We start from the raw sequence: 7,721 nt of genomic DNA on the forward strand, positions 1-7,721 counted from the left end.
ATCAGTGTAGATGAAGGGGAGGAGACAGGTTAAAGAAGGATGTTTAAGTCTTGAGACAATTGAGACATGGATTGTGTATGTGTGCCATTCAGAGGGTGAATAGGCAAGACAAAATATTTAAGTGCCTTTGAACGGGGTATGGTAGTAGGTGTCAGTCGCACCGGTTAAGTGTGTCAAGAACTGCAACGCTGCTGGATTTTTCACGCACAACAGTTTCCTGTGTGTATCAAGAATGGTCCACCATCCAAAGGACATCCAGCCAACTTGACACAATTGTAGGGAAAGATTGGAGTCAACATGGGCCAGCATCCCTGTGAAATGCTTTCGACACCTTGTAGAGTCCATGCCCCAACAAATGTAGGCTGTTCTGAGGGCAAAAGGGGGTGCAATGCAATATTAGGAAGGTGTTCCTAATGTTTTGTACACTCAGTGTACTGTATATAGACAGTTCTGACTTTGTGGCTGTGTTATCTAGTGGAAACCATGCGAGCGTGAGTAGATTACCTTGAAAAACACTGGTTGACATCTTGGATGTAGTGTCCAGATCTTATTGTACCTCAGTGAGGCGAATCGGCTAAGTAGGTACTAAAGTGCCCGAAGACTGTCATGTTACGTCGCTAGAAAAAACGAAGATAGCTAGCTATCTAAGTGCACCGGGCCATGCAGAACGAACTGGCCCACTCGGATCTGGCATCTGGTTGCCCTTGATCATCGCTGTTCCATTGCGTTACACATCGGAGTCATTGGACGAAAGCGTCTTCTGTACAAGGGTAGTTTTGTTTAAGAGACCCAACGCTCAGTCTGAACATTAACACGAGTCGCTCGCGGTTAAGATTTTTGTGAGAAATAATTTTCTGAAAACAATAGGTTAAATTACTACACACCTTTTCATAGGGTTAGTGTTCCCACACGGCCGTATCTCCATGTTACAGCGCTTGTTTACGGAAGACAGACGGAAGACAAGAGGCGACCACCTGTGTGTAAGCGTAACTCGGGAAGTGTAGCTGAAATGTAGTTTGGTTATATGGAGGCACCCAAAGCTGTATGGATCTGTACCTGCTGCAGTGTAATTTAGTAGGATGGATGCTGTATGGATCTGTACCTGCTGCAGTGTAGTTTAGTAGGATGGATGCTGTATGGATCTGTACCTGCTGCAGTGTAGTTTAGATAGATGAGCTTATGGATCTCTACTGCTTGCAGTGTAAGTTTAGTTAGGATGGAGGTCTAGCTGTTTATGGATCATGTAAACCAGCTTGCAGTTAGTATAGGATGGATGGCTGTATGATCTGACCTGCTGCAGTGTGTTTAGGAGGATGAGAGCTGTATGGATCAGTACTGCTGCAGTGGAGTTAGTAGGATGGAGGCTGTAATGGATCTGTAACCTGCTTAGCAGGTAGTTTAGTAGGGATGGAGGCTGTGGATCTTACCTGCATGCAGTGTAGTAGGATGGGCTGTAATGATCTATACCTGCTGCAGTATAGTTTATAGGATGGAGGCTGTATGGATCTTACTGCTGCAGTGTAGTAGGATGGAGCCTGTATGGATCTGTACCTGCTGCAGTGTAGTTTAGTAGGATGGAGGCTGTATGGATCCTGTACCTCTGCTTAGTTTAGTAGGATGGAGCTGTATGGATCTGTACCGCTGAGTGTAGTTTTGTAGGATGGAGGCTGTATGGATCTGTACCTGCTGCAGTGAGTAGGATGGAGGCTGTATGGATTCTATACCTGCTGCAGTGTAGTTTAGTAGGATGGAGGCTGTTATGGATCTGTACCTGCTGCAGGTAGATAGGATGGAGGCTTATGATCTCTACCTGCTGCAGTTGTAGTTTAGTAGGATGAGGCTTATGGATCTTACCTGCTGCAGTGAGTTTATAGGATGGAGGCCTGTATGGAATCTATACTGCTGCAGTGTAGTTTAGTAGGTGGAGGCTGTATGTGATCTATACCTGCTGCAGATGTATTTAGTAGGATGGAGGCTTATGATCTCTACTGCTGCAGTGTAGTTATGTAGGCATGGAGGCTGTATGATCTCTACCTGCTGCAGTGTTGTTTAGTAGGATGGAGGCTGTATGGTATCTGTACCTTGCTGCAGTTAGTAGGATGGAGGCTGTTATGATCTTACCGGCATAGCAGGTAGTTTAGTAGGATGGAGGCTGTATGGATCTCTACCTGCTGCAGTGTCGTTTAGTAGGATGGAGGCTATAGCTACCATCGGCCAACAACAGAGTTTTGCTAATAGCCTAAAGTGGCTACGCTAACAGTCAAATATCAAAAATATTTTTTTCTAAAACATTGAGGACTCGGTATGATGTGGGTCTTCACTATCGTATGTGGACAGTGGCTTCACTCCTGTTATGTGTTCACTCACGTGTTCTTCTCTTGACTTCACTTTTCAGAACGCTTTTCCGACATGACTTCGGTCAAATTCGGATAAAATATACATTTGACCCAAAACACAAATGTAAAGTGACACGTCATATTGGGACTTTAAGTTGGAAGTAGGAAACCGATCAGAAGGTTTAACAGCAACCTAATTCTGCCGTCTTCCCTTTATTAAAGGCAATATTCCTGCAATTCCTCAGATTGAATTGCAGCCTCTCTGTCCCAGACAATGTCATCTGTTCTTGTTTAGATGACGTTGGTGATGTAGAGAAGATGGCCCACAGAGTGAGAGAGAAGACCTCCAACCTCCACTCTCTCTATCACGGACTAGAGGGAGACTCCGCTGCTGTACGTCAATCAGTGTGTGTGTGTGTGTGTGTATGTGTGTGTGTGTGTGTGTACGTACATGCGTGTGTTTGTTTTCCTGAGTGATTGCCTGTGTATGTGTGTGTGTGTGTGTTAACTGTGCTGTGTGTTTTCAGGACAGCATTGCTCTCCTGTGTTCATCTGTCCTCAACATAACCTGGCCCTCCTCCTCTACTGTTCACATGGTACAACACATAACTTCAGTCAGTTCAATACAGATCTGCTTTTCTTCTGTTCATTCTCAACCTCTCAACTCATCTCTCCATATTGTTTTCTCTCTCTACCCCCACCCTCTCTCTCTCTCGCCGGGTCTCACCCACCTACACACTGCCCTCACCCACCTCCACACTGCCTCACCCAACTAACACCCAACTGCCCTCACCCACCTCCACACTGCCCACCCACCTACACACTGCCCCTCACCCAACCTCAACTGCCCTCACACCTCACCTGCCCCACCTGCACCTCCACACGACCTGCCCCTCGCCCACCTCCACACTGCTCAGCCTCACCTCCACACTGCCCTCACCCACCTTACACACTGCCTCACTCCACCTACAATCTTGCCCCTCACCACTCACAGGCTCCCTACCCACTACGCCCACGCACCTCCACACTGCGCACCCATCCACATGTGCCCTCACCACCTCCACACTGCCCTACCCACGTCCACACTGCCTCACCCACCTACACACTGCAACTCACCCACCACTACATCACTGCCGCTCACCCACCTGCACACTGCCCTCACCCACTCCAGCTCCTCACACTCATTCATGCCCTCGACCACCTCCACACTGCCCTCCCCACCCACACTCTCATCCACCTCACTGCCTTCACCACCCTACATACTGCCCTCACCCACCTACATACTGCCCTCACCCACCTCCACACTGTTCCCTCACCTCCCACCTACATACTGCCTCACCCACCTCCACAGTACTGCCCCTCCAACCCACTACAATAACTGCCCTCACCCACCTACATACTGCCCTCACGCCACTCCACACTGCCTCACACCACCTACATACTGCCTCACCACCTCCACAGACTGCCCTCACGCACCACCTACATACTGCCGCTCACACTCAGCCTACATACTGCCCTCACACTCACCTCCCAACTGCCCTCACCCACCTCCACACTGCCCTCACCTCCAACTGTCCCATCATCGTCACTGCTCCACGACTGCCTCACCCTACATACTGCCCTCTAGCCCACCTCCACACCTGCGCTCACCTCACCTACATACTGCCCTCACCCCACCTACACACTGCCTCACCCACACTTACTCACTGCGCCTCACCCACCTACATACTGCCCTCACCACCTCCACACTGCCCTCACCCCACCAACACTGCCCTCACACCACTCAACACTGCCCTCACCCACTCACATGCCTCACCCACCTCCACACTGCCCTCACCCACCTCGCTACAATAACTGCCCTCACACCGCCACCTACATACTGCCCTCACCCACCTACATACTGCCCTCACCCACCTAACGCATACTGCCTCCTCACCACCTACATACTGCCCTCACCCACTACATACGAGGAATAACTCAACTCAGCAAAAAATAAAAAGTCCCTTTTTCAGGACCCTTGTCTTTCAAAGATTAGACCACGTTACACCTGCCACAGATTGGGTACAAAGTGTTGGTCGAATCCGGCTGGGATGGTTGGGACATCACATATTGTGGCATAGGGCGCTGAAGCCGCCTGTAGAGGAGATTCTGGGACTGCCAGGGCTTTGTAGCCTGTTGCTAAAGGCAGGTGTCGCCTACCAGACAGGTGATGTTTTGTGGCACGCGCATTATCAGGACGTCTGAGCCTATGGCCGGGATCGAGTCAGTCAGTCCTTAAACCAGCCAGCTCGGTCTTGAGCCGGACAGACCAGGACGCGTTTGGCGAACACGAGTGCCTTCTTTTCATTCTGGCAGGGTGTCGCAGGTTTTCTCGCTTCAGGCCTTACGTGAGGTATGTATGGTCGGATATTCGGTTTTCCGTTGAAGGAGGTAGTTTCGTTTTACATTTCGCGTAGGCTTCTGTGATTCTTCTGGTACGCTGGAATGTCGAGTTAGTTTGGAGGGTGGTGAGGTCCGGTAGCATGCGGTCGGGGATCTGGTCGATGTCGACTTATTGCAGTTATGCGTGATACGTGTTAGCTTGTGTTCTATGGAGACGCGAGGCTATACTCAACGTCTGTGGGGCTGGCAGTGTGGACGAGTGATGGTAGACGATCCTGCGTGGGCTGCCTCATTGTGGGTTGGGAGAGCTGGGTGAGCGCGCTCGCAGGTGGCTGCAGTGCCAGTGGTGAGCCGTATTGACGAGGGCCAAATGCCTTGAGGCATGACAGAGTGTGAGGGGCCACCAGTGTGTTAGAGGCTGCATGGAGTCTGGAGGCGGCGTGTGGTTTGGCGGTGCGCGTGGATTTTTGCCTGACAAGGACAGCGAATAGGGTCTAGTGGTATTGCGGCCATGATTCAGCGAGGAGATTGCGCGCAGGGGAGTCTCAATGCCAGATTTGTGAAGTCAAGAGTCTAGGGTGCTGGAGAGGCTTTGTATGAGGACTTGGAGGGTGGGAGGGCTTTAGGTTGGGTCAGGTCCTCGGCGCGCAGTGAGGAATAAGTCCGGGCGAACCTATTGCGTGAGATGCCATAGGTAGAAGAGATGGGGTGGTAAGGAGGTCGCATGAGGGCAAGAACTGGCGAAATTGGTCTGGGTGAGCGCGAGGTGGGGGTCCATGAGGGACGGCCAGTCGATGCAGGCTGGTCAGGTGAGAGATGTTGAATTTGCGCGGAGGCGTTGGGTGGGCTGCACAGGTGGCACGCTGGGTGAAGATGACTAGTATGCTGTGGGTGACGGTGGGTTTGATTGAGGTCTGTGATCCCGGGCGCACTGTTTGTGGCGAGGGACACTGAGATGGTAAATGGTTACAAGATTCCTGTTAGAGTGGCACAGGTGGTCAGTGTGGGAGATCTAATGTTGTCAGGTGGTTTATGTCGTACGAGGTCTAGTTGATAGGTCGGGTAGGTTTGGTGATGTTTCAGGTGGAGCAAAATGATATTGTTACACAATGGGGTTGTAGGAGTGTGTGGCGGAAAATAGTGACACTAGGGTTGTGGGGACTGGTGAGGAGACGTTTGTTCTGGTGTGTGCGAGGCGCGTGAATGTACAACGCGGCAATACAGAGTTAGACGAGGGCCTCCAGACAGTGGTAGTGGAAGGTTGGCAGTTGCCTGGGTGAGTGCTGATGGGTTACTCTAGAACAGAGTATGACCGTCTGCCCTTATGATGCAGGGTCAAATGACCAGGTTGTAGCTGGAATGGTTGTGGTGGAGCGGTCAAACAGGGAATAAAACTCAGTGGGGAAGGAGAAGGAGCCTGACGTGCGGGATAGTATTCGCACATCGAGGGTTGGCGTTGCAGGTGTGAAGGCGGGTGCGAAGAGAGGTCTTGCGAGAGGTTTTGCCTCAGGTGTTGTATTCGCGGAGCTATGCGCTAGCTGGTGTAGGGTGGGACGAGAGGAGGGGTCAGAACTGAGCAGTCACGTGCTGTGCGCACCGCGTCAGGAGGTATGGAATAGTTAAGGGTGGGTGAGGGCAGTATGTAGGGTGGGTGTAGGGCAGTGTGGAGGGTGGGTGTAGAGGTCATGTGGGCATGTGGAGGTGGCGTCAGAATGCCGCAGAGTAATGTAGAGGAATGTGGGTTGAAACGGGGAGTGTGGAAATGTTGAGAGCTTATCGCTATGAGGCTCGAGCCTGGAGGTGGGTCGAAGGGGATAACGATCGTAGCTGGGTTAGAGGTGGCGGCTAGTGATGAAGGAGCTGAGGTGAAGGGATCCGTGGGAGGTGGGTGAGGCACTGCGTAGTCAACGTGGGAGTGAAAGGCCGCAAGGTGAGGGAGCTGTGGGCTGGTGAGGGGCATGTGCACTTGGTGAGGCCGTGAGCGGTCCTGATGAGCGGGGACTGGTTGCGTCGAGAAGGGTAGGGTGCACTAGGTGAGTCGAGTGGTCAGGGTGGGTTGAGTGCAGGGATGAATGAGGGTGGGGTGAAGAAGGCGCAGTCAGAGTATATGAGTAAGGTGTGTGTTGGGGTGCAGAAAGATGGTTGAGGAAGGTCGCGTGAGGAGAAGCTGTGTAGGGTGGGTGCAGAGAGCAGCTGTTGAGAGGCGGGGGTGAGAGAGGGGCAGTCTGTGGAGGCTAGGTGGGTGTACTGGGCAGTGGTGTCTAGCGTTGTCTGCGATTGGCAAGCGGAGGCAGCCAGTTTTGTGTGGCGATGTCGCGAGTAGACTGGGAAACCACGTGAAGTGACTAGGTGGAGGTGCGCATCGGCCGAAGAGGTCAGTAGCTGTGCAGGCTGAATAAGAGTTAGCTAACTAAAGTATCAGAGTGTGACGTTTGTTGGTATCTGGTTATTCTGAGCTTGGGGGTGTGGTGGACGGAGCTGGCAGGCAGCTCACTAGTCGAGGCACACTGATACTGGCTAAGTCGACAGCACATCACACACAGCGCACATATCAGCACAGTGCACGTTCGAACACAGCACGGTCATCTGTCAATCAGCAGTCGAGCACACAGGCATCGGCACTTGACTACAGCAGCGAGCACTCGACACACACGACGACATGCGACGTACGAGCACACGACATGGGTGGTGGTCACGAGGCTGATAAGCACACAGATCTACACGAGCAGACACACACAGCGACTAGCGAGGCTGAGGGAGTGTGGGTGGGTGGGGCCAGTGTGGGGTGGTGAGCGGCCATCGTATGTGGAGGTGGGTGAAGGTAGTGGTGGAGGTGGGTGAGGGCAGGTGGTGGAGGGTATGGGGGGAGATGTAAGGGGTGGGGTGGAGGGGGAGCAGTTGGGTGGGTGAGGCAGTGTGTAGGTTGGGTGGGGCCAGGTGGAGGTGCACACACGTTGAAGCCGGCCACCTGCTATTGTTTACGGTTGGGCTCTAATGCGGGTG

At 52.3% G+C, this 7,721-nt stretch overlaps 1 long non-coding RNA gene across 1 annotated transcript; it reads left to right on the top strand.

Annotated features, from left to right (window-relative positions):
- The first annotated feature begins 1,535 nt into the window (after positions 1-1,535).
- Positions 1,536-3,045, top strand: LOC139025870 (uncharacterized). Its single transcript, XR_011477544.1, has 3 exons — positions 1,536-1,561; positions 2,133-2,729; positions 2,864-3,045. It is a non-coding gene; the product is annotated as an uncharacterized lncRNA (long non-coding RNA).
- Positions 3,046-7,721: the final 4,676 nt, after the last annotated feature.

Source organism: Salvelinus sp. IW2-2015, unplaced genomic scaffold (genome assembly GCF_002910315.2).
Source record: "Salvelinus sp. IW2-2015 unplaced genomic scaffold, ASM291031v2 Un_scaffold3450, whole genome shotgun sequence".
Taxonomy (NCBI): domain Eukaryota; kingdom Metazoa; phylum Chordata; class Actinopteri; order Salmoniformes; family Salmonidae; genus Salvelinus; species Salvelinus sp. IW2-2015.